Genomic DNA, 13717 nt, shown 5'->3' on the forward strand with positions numbered 1-13717 from the left:
CCAAAATTGAGTTGAAATCCGAACTCCGATTTCAATAAATTTATAGTAGAACTGAACATCTCGAAAAAACCGACCCAACAATACTAAATTCGGTCCATTCGGGGTCGAAATGGGTCCAAATTTATTTCTTTGCTCATGAAATATTATGTAGCTATCTTAATGCGTAATGATAATTGAATTGGGTGATTATGGATTTATTGAATTAGGTATATTTGATTCAAATCAAGGCGCATTTGGTTTTATTAGGGTTATATAGTTAAACATTTTTTTCTTGGCTATAAATTTATTTTTACAAAGTAAATTCTAAAGCTAAATTTAGATGGAATTTCTTGAAATTAACATTTTATGACAGAAATTAACTTGAAAGTTTGAGAATTTTGTTATGCCATCAATTATCTTAGTTGATTTAATTATTTATTTTTTAGCATCATGCTAAATAACAACAAAGAAACATATCATGTTGACCAACAAAAAGTTAAAATTTCATAAGAGAGTAATATTGATGATTCATGCAATGCTTGCGTACGCTGAACGTCGTTCGGAAACCAATCAAAATGTATCACGTCACCCGCGGCTCGGTACAGCATGGTATCGAGGCTCGGTATTGCCCGGTACAGCTGATGTGGCTGCACTTGATTGACCTCCAGACAAGAGATGCGTCTGATGTCCACATAGAATAATTTCTCCAATTTCTGATGATCTAGCACTATGTAAGTCATTTATAAGTTTTTTATTATTTATTTTTTTCTAAACTTCTAATAAATGTAAGAAATTTTAAATCCCCACAACTATCTTATTCTATATTTGTTACACTCCCACCGAGAAAGCTCCAAAATTCTGCTTGTTTTTCTCATAATTATTTATGAATATAGTTAATTTGCTGGGAAATGTAATAGCATCAACAACTTTAATGCAAGTAATAATAATACAAAATAAATGAATGATTACAAGCAAATTGATAGACATATGGCTCTATATTATTGCGGAATAAGTTTTTTTTTTTTTTTGGGAAATTGCGGAATAAGTTTACACATAAATGATCCCCCAAAAACTTTATGGAATAATGAGTAATCAACAAAAATTTTTTTTAAAACTTGATATTTCAAGCGATGTATTATTTGCACTTCATATTTGCCACTACAAGCAATATTTAGAGCAATTAATATACTTGTTGTGTCCTGGAATATTCACAGAGGTAGAGAATTATGAAGTTTAACGTCTTAACGTTGTACGAAAATCCATTACACAATCAGATAAGAGAGAGGGTGTAGCGTTCATAAGAGACACAAGAGTTTTTATGTGGAAACCCCTGAAAAGGGAAAAAATCACGGGGTCTGGCCCAGTTTGAATGAATCCACTAGTATTTGTAGTCAATTACAAATGAGATCTTTCCTTGGGAGAAGGCCTTGGCTTGATGGTACAAATGTACATCATATAGAGCACATTACATGGTGGGAGTTATAATATAGGCATGTTTGTTTGGTCGACATAACCATAGTCGTTATGATAGAGGTCGAAAATATCGTTGTCTGGTGATGGAGGTCGGAAGGACCATAGTAGGTGACGGATGTCGGAAGGACCGTAGTCGGCAGGAGACAGAGGTTAGAAAGACCGTTGTCTAGTGATGGAGGTCGGAAGGATTGTAGTAGGCAACGAAGGTCGGAAGGACCATAGTCGGCAGTATATAGGGGTCCAAAAGACCGTTGTAGTAGGGCAGTACTCTAGTAGAACTATGGGCATCAAGTGGTGGCCTGACAGAAGTTCGGGCCATAAGTAGTGGTCTGGTAGAAGTCCAAGCCTCAGGTGGTGGTCCGGTAGAAGTTCGGGCGTCAGGTAGTTGTCCAGCAGAAGTTCGGGCCTCATGTGGTGGTCTGGCTAAAGTCCGGGCTACAAGTAGTGATCTGACATAAGTCTGAGCCTCAAGTGGTGGTCTGGTAGAACTCTGGGCATCAAGTGGTGGTCTGGTAGAACTCTAGGCGTCAAGTGGTGGTCCGGCGAAAGCTTGGGCCTCAAGTGGTGGTCCAACATAAGTCTGGGCCTCAGGTGGTGGTCTGGCAGAACTCCAAGCGTCGGTCTGGCAGGAGTCTGGGCCTCTAGTGGTGGTCCGACAGAAGTATGGGCCTCATGTGGTGGTATAGCGGAAGTCTGGGCCTCAAGTGTTAGTCCAACATAAGTTCAGGCCTCAGGCGGTGGTTCAGCAGAGCTCTGGGGCTCAAGTGGTGGTCCGGCGGAGCTCAGGACCTCAAGTGGAGGTCTAGCGGAGCAACGACGTCAGACGGTGGTCCGGCGGAGGAGAGGGCCTCCAGTGGTGGTCTGGCGAAGGTGATGGTCTCAAGTGGTGGTCCAGCGGAGCAATGACGTCAGGCGGTGGTCCGACGGAGGTGAGGGCCTCAAGTGGTGGTTCGGCAGAGCAACAATGTCATGCGGTGGTTGAGGAGGAGCTTCTTCATTCTCTTTTTCCTTCTATTCTCTTCTTATCTTATTGCTTGGATCCCTTTTCAAGATAAATGAGGGGTCTATTTATAAATTTTTTGAGTGGCACGGCCTGTAAATAGGTGAGAGATCACGAGTAAATGGGGAGTGGTTGGATGGACGGCCGATGTTGAATCCCTTGATCATGGACTGTTTGATGGACATTTGAATGTCTTAGTGATGTCGGATTTTGGTGATCTTGGGCTTGTTGGATTTGTCTCGTCGAGCCGCTCGATTCGACTTAAGCACGTTAAGTTTAGAAATCGTTTGGTGATCCAAATTGTGGTTTGATTCTTCCAATAATGCTTTTAACCCTTGATTTGGACCCGTTTAGGCTCGGATTGGGTTGGATTTGGTGATGTTGGGTTCGTATTCTTGAGACGCTCATTTTGATTATAAGTTTGCTGAAATTGGAGTTCGAATGGTCCCAATTTTAATTTCAGAAGTTTCCAACTTGATTTTGCATCAAGATTCGTGTCCGGACAATATAATTTTTTGATGACGTATCAATACTATATGTGCAAAAATAATCTAAGTTAAACCTTCCTAAAATTTAAAATGAACTATCTTGTTATATCATATATATCTGACACATCAGGGCAGTTGATGGCCTGCTTTCTCTTGGCTTGTGGAAAATTGAGATTATTGTTTTGTAATATTAATCAAATAATTCAACAGCAACATCAAGCCTTTATCCCACTACTTGGGGTCAACTTCATGAATATATTTTTCTCAACTGTGTTCTGTTAATACTCAACTTCTCATTTAAATCTAAGAAAAAATTTATTTCTAATATTTTCTAACCAAGTCTTTTTAGTTCTACATCTACCTCTCTTAACATAGGCCAAATCTAATACATCTAGTCTCCTATTCGGGTCATCGAAATGCCAACATTTAATTTGACAATATCATATAAGGAAACCCTCTCTAATATTTATCTGCCACTGAAGTTACTCCAATATTTTCACTTAAAAAAAGCCTTTTAACTTGTATACTTGTTTCACATTCTGTAACTAAAAGTGAAGCCACTCGTCCACCTAAACATCCTCATCTCTGCAATAGTTAACTTAATTTTATGCTTTTCCTTTAATGGTCAGCATTTTGTATCATAAAGCATTGTAGGTCTCACCACCATTCTCAAATTATTCATCTAATATAATTATGTTAAATTCACAGGCCTTTAAGTAGTGCCAAAGTAGCTCAAGTAATATAAAGAATCAATATGATGCAAAAAAAAAAAAAATCCTATTTAAATATTAGTAACATACTTTTAATAAGTTAAAAAAATTCTCACAATATTACCTAACCATGATGTTGGAGTATTTAACTCATGGAACCACTCTATGCTTATAGTGCCAACTTCTATCTCCCTCTCTTTGGAATTGTCTATCCCTAGTCATTAATGGAGGGCAATTCCTTCTCATCTATAGGCAAAGAGAATCAATGGTACATTAATTCATGGGAGTGCATCTCCTCCATGATGGATATATGAAATTCTCAATCATGAAAGCATTTTTATGGACATTGTTCTAAAATTTCCCCAATGAAGTAACTCTCAAAGAATGTGTAACTTTTTGTCATTTTCTTGAACTCAGTATCATTTGGGAACCCTTCAAAATTCAACTAGCTAGGCCGCTGAAGAAAACTTTGTGATTTGAAAGGCCGTGTTCTTCCCTCCAAAGTTGAACACAATGGAAAACTTATCGTTCTCATCATCATCAATCTTCCTCAATGGTAAATAATGAATGAGCAACCAAAGAAATGCATTTGCCTCAAGTTTTCAAAGCAACTATGTATATAACTAGAGTCAACTATGTTTGTGACTCGAGTTAGATAATGATGCTTAACTAGTAAAATTAAATCAAGCATCTATATACATAATACACCAACCTAAATCAGTAAATAGTAAAATATTCTTCAAACCACATTCAATAATCATTAAATAATATTGAATCATGATCAAACCATCATGATAAGCAAAAATGGTCGACATATTCAATGAATCTTCATAACATCTTCAACCCACGATTTAGTAATATTCAAAATAAGTTTGATGCATTATATCATTGCACGTCCTTATTGCAACCTTATTTTAACTCTCGATCGAACCTTCTTCAATCCTTCTTCGAAAACTATTCAACATGATAAATGAAGGTTCGAATATGTACTAGATCAAGTGTTCGAATAAGGCTATAACGCGTCAAAATTAGTTTGAATATTGCTAAAGTGTAAGTTAGAAGACATTAAGAAGACTCATAAAATAGTTCAATCATTTTTAAATATGATATAATAAAATTTGATCTTATAATGACAAAATGATTGGAAATTGGCTTTAACATGTAAACTAGCATGTATACTACAATCTAACTGCCACAGAATTATAAGTTCAAATTTGAAGTACCAAATTATCAAGAATAAAATATATCTTAATTTCTCATCTTTAAGGCTAAAAAATGATTTTATATGTAAAGCAATTAAATTTAGAAAATTGGTCCAATTAATTAAATAATGGTGAGATGTAACTGTTTTTTTTTTTTAAATATAGCATTTGCCTCTTCTAAAAGAAGTTGAAAAGTTTGTTCAAATGCTGAAATTTTGGTGTTATTTTTTTCCTTTTATGGAGATGATATGTAAACAAGCTTATAGTTGAACTTAACCTCTCGATGAGATGATTTTATTGACATTATAAGTGATCCGATCAGAGTCCAAATGAACACAAAGCTTCAGGGCATTAATTAAAAAAACCATACGATCTTCAAGTATTGCATTATTACAGTCAAATTGAACTGTTCAACGAGACTAGTTCAATGGGCCCAAAATTATTCAATTTTAAGGTCGTTAAAGAACTCAAAATTTGAATAAATTATATATGATAAAAGGGGATCAAATCTGGTCATTCGATAGAGTGTTTTGGAATTTGATCAAATTTATCAAAATACATTTAAAAAAAAAGTTAAAAATAAGGCTCCAGTTTTTGACATGGAATAGGCTCAAGAGGTAAGAGAACTTAAAATATCTATTACATTTTTTGCCGATCAATGTTGAACCTCATACCAGCAATCACCGTCACAATCTCTTGATTTTTGTCATCCGAATATCATAGTTTGACTACTAACATCTAATGATGTACGTTATTGGATTACAATTGCTTATATTTCGACACTCAACTTATATAATCTATATAATGAAGATCATACGTTTGCTCTTAATTGTGTAGTCCCTTTTTTTTCAATTGTGGAGAAAAATGTTCTTGTATCTATAATTTGATGGTGGATTATTGTAACTAATATAAATCCGGTGAATTTTCTCTTTTTTTTTATATGTCATGTAAAAATTATGATTTCTCTTAAAACTCTTATTTGTGCATGACAAATCTTTATAAAAAATTAATATATAAATACTCTATCATCATAAATTTTCAAATACATAATAAATATATAATAAACAACTTCTCTCATTTATGTAATTATCTTTAAATTTCAAATTTACCGTTCTATCGAAAAGTGTCATTATTTCAAAGAAACATTCTAAAAATATTAGATCATGAAGGGACTCTTTGGTTGGATTATAAAAGGGTGTAAATTATTTGAAATATAGGGATTTTGAAAATTTTGATATTTGGTTGGATGAAAAAGAAATGCAAAGTAAAGTTAAAATACTCTAGTTTTTTTTTTTTTTTTGAGGTAAATCAAACTCGCTTAGTTTTGAGCGAGAACATTTTTACGTCGCAAGCAAGCACACTTAACCCCGACCACCACCGTCAGCCACCTCCACCTGCTCAAGCCATCGCCACCAGCCACCTGCCTCCACCACCACCAACCACTAGCAGGAAGCCTGCCTCCGAACACCAACGCTGCCACCCCGATCACCATCATATTTAAAATTTATCCTATATTTATTTTACATCAAATAAAAAAATTCATCTAAATTTACTTTACATTCATTTAAATAACTCAAAATATTTTTTTTACATTGCACAATGTATTTCTTTTTTAGCCAAATAAATAAACCAAGGCAATAAGTTGTTGTCAAACATAGCATATTTACTATTTTTTATTCAAAAGCTACAGGTACCGTGAGGATGACATATTTATATATTTATGTTTAAAACTCATAATAATTTGGTTTTTTATTTATTAAAAGGGACATTTATTTCAAAATGCAACATTTAAGTATTTAACAATAATATTCAAACTTATTTAAAAAGAAACCTTATTTTTTAAATTATTATAAAAATAATTTTCTTGTAGAAAAATTAAAAAAAACAATCAAATAAAAATTACAATTACAACCTGAAAAATAAAACAATAAAAAACTACACCAAACAAAATTTAGTCAAAGTTCAAATAAGAAATTAAGCGGTGCATTAAATGTAGTGCTATGTCCTTTTTCATGCCACTAATTAACATCACATGCTCTTCTTGACCATTACAATATCAGCTACGGTAACGTTGGACTCTAAGCATTAATTTTTTTTTTTCTTATGGACACTAAATATTATTTAATAAAATATAACTGTACAGTTATAATTTATTATTATTTTTTGGAACAGATGTATCTACCTGCTGTCAGCTCTTTGGAGCCTTTATTATGTCCTCCGACCGGATGCAGAGGAACATCCGGTCATAGGCAACAAAACGCCTGTACCGAGGTGTACCGAGTTTTTGAAAAAACTCGGTACAGGCGTTTTTTTTGCCTAGGACCGGATGTTTCTTGCATCCGGTCAACCGAACCAAATAAAAGCGCCTATAGAGGAGGCATTTGAAGAAATAACTAATCTATAGCGGGCCTAGCGACAAACCGGCAACCAGCCTCACAGGTGTCAGACCATCTGCTTATTTTCTCTCCACTTAAGAAGTCGTGCCGCATGAGAGATAAATCAAATGTGGGTTATATATATATATATATATATATATAATGATTTTGGAGGGAAATTTGACTTTTATAAGAAGTGGCCCAAAATTTTTAGAGCAAATTTACATGACAAAAATATGTTTGAAAAGTTTTTTTTTCAGATAAAATAATCCTAGATGAAGGCTAATAATTTTAGAAGTCTAGTTCATTTGAAAATGGCTCAAATTTGAATTGATTCAACCTAATTTGAATCAGATTCAAGTATAGTTTGAACATTTGTTCAAATTTGATTTGAATAATGGTTCGAATTATCGTTCGAACTCATGATTCATGGTGAATGTTTGAGTTCGTTCTAGTTATTGTTGTTTGTTCAAACTATTGTGATTCTTTCGAATCTTCACCATTAGAGCCCACATCATTCGTTGATCGTCTCATGAACTCACATTCTCCTTCAGATTTCGTTGATCTGTCATTGCTTGTCTCTAAGGCGCTCCAATCACGAGTTTATTGTCTTCTTCACACACCATTATTCATGTCAATGCCTAGCCTCAACATGCTCTCCTACCCCCTTATTTATAAGTTTGGAAAAAGGGAAAGCATTAGATAGTGAAATATAATAGTTAATTTCAGTTAGATGCATTATAGATCACTAATATAACTAGTATAACTACATAACTACTTTTCAATGTGTTGTCTTGTTGTTGAAATTGTCTTGTCTTACATTACTAGAAAGTCTTTCATCCGTTGTGGCTACTTGTCTTCGTGTTTGCCATCTTTCGGCTTCTATTGACAGGAAAGTATTATCCCCATCAAGAACATATGTGTCCACAAGGTCCAAGTCTAAATAAAAAGTGGTGAAATTCTCCAAATAGAATTCACAGCACATCTTTCTCCTACAAGTTGTCCCTTTGCATGAGAGATTGTATAGCCATGTGCCTTGCATTATCTAGTGTTGTTGAAGTATTTTATCCGGTCACATCAGAGTTGATTTATCTATAAATTGAGCCGGTTAAGGGAGTTGTATTAAAGTTAGCATCTTCCCAAAACAACTTTAGTTCGGACATGCGAAACATAAGATGAATCTTGGCTATATCTAACAATCATGTAATAAGTCCATATCTATCTTTCCTTATATAGCTATTGGGATTGGCAATGGATGCAATAGTCATGTAGAACACTAGCTACCATATTGGCAATGGATGCAATTGTTTGAGACAGTTTAATTTCGCCTTTTCAGTTTCTAAAGGGCATATTTTTTTGTTGTTGTTGTTTGTAAGTGTCACTTTTGCAGAAATATTTTTTAGAGAATTGTATTTTTGTACTCATTTCAAATGCTTTATGATATTAACTTCATCGTTAGAAAACTCCGTTCTCTCAAATAATAGTTTTAAAATTACCTTTTAGAAAATGTACAAAATAACTGAACGAAGCTTATATATATCAGATACCATTTATGTATGACGATATCATGATCATAAATCTATTTTTAAAAAATTTGATAGACCATGCAACTTGTCAATCAATTCATCCATTGTTGTAGTGTATGTGATAATGACTTTATTTAATGTCCTTTAATTGATACTAAATAGTCATATGCTATCTTTTTTCATAGTAATAATATTGGGGATGAAAATAAACTTCTACATTCACAAACAATGCCTACATCCAACATTTTTAATGATGGACTAACATCATCATATAATTTATCATTGGCAGCTCCTACAATCTTCAAATCAATGCAGTTGTTTGTCATTTCCTAACTATATTTGAAAGAATATTGTTCTGATCTAATTTGCTTGTGAACTAATTCAAGAAGTTACAGTGACAGCTTCTAGTCATCATTAATAGCCATTAGAATAAAACATTTAGCATCATTGCTAAAATGCACTATATCTATTTTGATTGCTCCCATATTTATCATTCTTGTATGTGTTTGTCACTATGGTTCATGTACAATTCATAATAGATTCCACATTAGTCATTGCTGATAAGTTCGGCTTCTCTACAATCAACGATTATTGTTGTGCGACTTCATTGAGGATCATCATCTACATCAAGTCCCGCTCCTTCATTTTACTCAAATACCGAATACGTTCTTCGAGCGATTTAGTTACCTCATTCTCAAGCTTCTTATAGAGGCCGCATGATAAAATAAAGGTATCAAAACCGAATGAAATTAACAATGATAAGTATCTTGTTTGTCGAAGTAAGATATTTGAGTAGTCTAAGCTCCCTGAAAGGCGATGAGAACCTAACCAACATCAAAAAAAGAAGAAGAAAGAATGAGAAGGAAGAAAAAATGACCATCACTCTCGCCTATATGATCTATCTCTTTATTTTTTAAGCTTGAAAACTTACAAGCATTAGCAATAGTGAACTAATAATAAATAATGGTTAGTCACAGCCATTTGTTTTTCATCTCCTAACACAATTAGTTCTTACGGATATTATAAAATTGAAGACATAAATAATTTATTAATTTTATGTTATATATTTTTTTAAAAAACTTCAAACAATAAACTTTTAATGAGGAGAAACTTATCCATCAATCCACACGAGAGATGATGATGAGAACTCTTCAAATGGCAGGCACTCATTCACCGACAAAACGGCAAACATATCCTTCTCCTTGTTCCAAAATAAATATAATAAATAAAATTCTTATGTTAGAAAGAATATATGAATACACGTTAACAAGCTAATTCAACTACGAACAAAACATATAACATTTCCTTAATATATTTTGTGTACGCAAAAGTATTCAATTTTAATAGAATTTTGACATGTCTGTAGTCCTAAAATTTTATTTTTTTTTTAAAGTATATTCAACAAAATAATTAAATTAAACTATTTTTGCTTTTTTAAATATATTTTTAATTTTAAGCAAAATAAAGTGAACTTAAGTGGTAAGTGAAGTGCACTAATTGGAGTAAGTTCAAAAAGAGATTTATTATTTAGAAGTAGATGAAAGTTAATAACAATGTGTATTCCAAATAGCTTGATTAAACCATATTTGTTTAAGCAAGTGCAACAGTTGCAAATGTGAGTAGGGTGCAAACAAGCTAAAGTAAAAAGAAGATGGGATCCTAATGGGCTTAATTCATCAATTGTCAAGTTGAACATTGATGCGTTCTCAAAATCGGACATGGATCTTAATATATGTATATTTGAATTGAAGATTTTTAGAATTTATTCAGGATTATCGAAGCTCCAAATTCAACTAGTTTTTCGCCGAACTGAACATCTCGACAAAAGGAACCCATCGGCATAACAAATGATCTAATTCAACTCCAAATGAGCCCAAATCAAGCATTTAAAGTGTAATTAAAAATTTTAAAGCATTAATTGGATGATCAAACGATCTCCTTACGCATAGCATGCTAATATTCAAATCAAGCATTACAAATAGACAAATCCAACGAACCCAAAATCTTCTAACTATGATGCCATTAATGCACTCAAATGCTTGATAAGCGATAGATGATTAAGGTTTGGTTTGGGGCGGCTTTCTTACTGTTTCTTAAAGCAAATTTTTAGTACACAAATTAAATCCAACGAACCCAAAATCTTCTAACTATGATGCCATTAATGCACTCAAATGCTTGATAAGCGATAGATGATTAAGGCTTGGTTTGGGGCGGCTTTCTTATTGCTTCTTAAAGCAGTTTTTAGTACAAAAAAGTAAAATTTTGTACTAGAAATTTACTTTAAGATGCAGTAGGAAAGCCGTCCCAAACAAAGCCCAAGAAAATTATAGCTGTTTGATGGAGAATTTTTTATTCGATCAATTCAAATTTACCAACATACCCTTTCAAAAAAGCTATAATAGGTTTTCATTTATCTACATGTGAGAGGATGAGGAGTTTACATACAGACATAATTAATTCTTTGACTCATTTAATTTACTTTTAAGTTATCTTTGAGTACTATATCACACACAAAAGAAGAAAAAGTCACAAAATTTAGCAGAGATTTAATTGAAGAAGTACAGATATCCCAAGCAATGTGGTCCATATACCGTTAGAGATTAGCAATCCCTTAAAGGAAAGCTAACTCCCACCTACATTACGCTCTTTCTTATAATTAGTGCACATTGCCATGACATGTGAAGCATGCAAATCGAATGCAAGAATTTTAAATTAATTTTATTTTAATTCAATGCGCCAATCTTAAAGCTCTCAATGCCATGAATATAATGGAGTTGATGAATTAAAAAAATTGATGGTTACATCATTAGAAACAAAACTTGAGTAAGTTGTGATAGTTAGGTGCAAGCTTCATATTGCTTTGTTCAACTTCTCAAGTGTGCAAGCCAACACCAACACATCTAACTACTCTTAAATTAAGGCTTCATTTGAGACGACTTGCTTACTGTTTTCTAAAGCAGCTTTTTAGTTAAAAAAAAGTTTGTACTAAAAAGCTGCTTTATAAAGCAGGAAGAAAGTCGTTCCAAATGAAATATAAATGCGTGTATGAATAGAGATAAATTAGAGAAGACATTATAATAAAATTTAGAGTTAGATCTATACACCTCTTAGTGAGAAGATTTTTAGGAATGTCTCAATGGAGCAATCATGAGATATTAATGGGCCCTTACATGCCCCTGTTATATTTACATGTGCTTAAGCATAAAGGAGTGTACCAATGAACTGGATTGGGCCAATTAGTCATGATTCAATCCAAGAAAAGAAAAAAAAAAAAGATCAAATATAATCAATATGATCATTAGATCTTTCTCATAAAACAACATTTTTTTTTAATTATAAATTTGTTGAAATTGATACTCATATAACTTCCAAAATAATCTATGAAGTTTTTAGTTCATATATAAGGATATTTTTTACCCAAAAAGTAATGCCTCTGTTTTAAAATGTCGATGATCATAAGTCAAATAATATGCTTATTCAGATTTGAAAATTATTTCTACCGATAAAATTATGCACCTATTTTAAAATGGTGATACTTACAAGTTTAAAAAAACATTAGGTTGTAAATGATTTGCGAGCTAAACTTGGGATGATGATGAACCAAGGCTTTCAATTGTTGTACTAAAGTGTTATGGATGTTGTAATAACTTTTGAAGTATTATGGATGAGCAATGTAAGATTGTGGTTAAGAGAGGTGTTCAACTAAGCCTTTAACGAGGTCAAGCTTACAGGGAGTTCCTATTTGTTGATTTAAAATTTAAGGTTGTAATATCGAAGGAGATCTAGTGCATGGACTCACACAAAAAGTATGAGTTATGCATGCATGTGCATTATGGAGTAGATGGGTAGGTTCCTTGAGGTTTAAAGGCTTTTTGGTGGAGTAGCTACAATACTAGGCCTAGAGAAACTTACTTGGTCGAGAAAACCTTGTACTCCAGAATCTTACTTAGCAGTTATAAAATGGTGTTCCGTGTTTGTTGGGATATATAAGATGATGTGATGTGAGTTGATGATATGTTGGATGAGAGATTAACAAGTGGAAGAAAGATAACTAGCAATCCTACTAAGAAGAAGTCAAAGAGGTTGGCCACTAAACTTCAACCCAAGAGGAAAACTTCTTAAATTTGTTTCCCTCAAAGTACCCGAGTTGAATTGGATCCCTTTAATAAATATTTATGGGTTACAATATTCTTAAGGGTTCAAAATAAAACAAGATAAAAACTCAAAGGAGTGAAATATATATGATTGATCAACAAAAGAGGAAAGGGAGCTAACACGACTCCAATCAACCTCTTATAAAAAATTGAATGAGATTTTCAAGCCATGGCTTGTCAAAGGACTTTCCTAATCAATCTAAAGTTATTTCGAATAAAGGAAAAATATTTGGAAGCCTTCAATATGAATATTATAAATTAACGGTTTAAATTCAATGTTTTGGAACTAAAATTTGAATTGAGATATTTTTTAAAATTAAAATTTTCATTATTTTGAACTAGCGCCTAGATGCTTATCACGTCAAAGCTTCCCGTCACCTATACGTTTGCCCAAACCTATTTATTTTGCCCAAAAAATAGAGAGCTAAACACCGGGCCGCCGTAATAAAATTTGAATGATTATAACCTCATTCCAACAAATGTTAGTATCGATTGATTTTAATTAATTCACAATCAAAGGAAGGTTTATTTTGACCCTGGAAATTTTTAGATATAAAATACGTCATATTTTTCTTTTTAAATTTCCTCTCATGAGGCATACGAAGTAAAATTTCCAAATTATTAAAGAGACATAGAAAGCTAAGGGGCTGTTTGGCAACAAGTGGGATTTAATAAATCTTGTAAATCCGGATTTAGTAAATCCGAAATGTGTTAAATCCTAAAAACTGTTTGGTATGTTAAATGTTAAATCTTGTTAAATCCTGAGAAACTATTTTGCAAAAATTACTAGATAAATTACATATTTAATAT

Source organism: Dendrobium catenatum, unplaced genomic scaffold (genome assembly GCF_001605985.2).
Source record: "Dendrobium catenatum unplaced genomic scaffold, ASM160598v2 fragScaff_scaffold_107, whole genome shotgun sequence".
Taxonomy (NCBI): Eukaryota; Viridiplantae; Streptophyta; class Magnoliopsida; order Asparagales; family Orchidaceae; genus Dendrobium; species Dendrobium catenatum.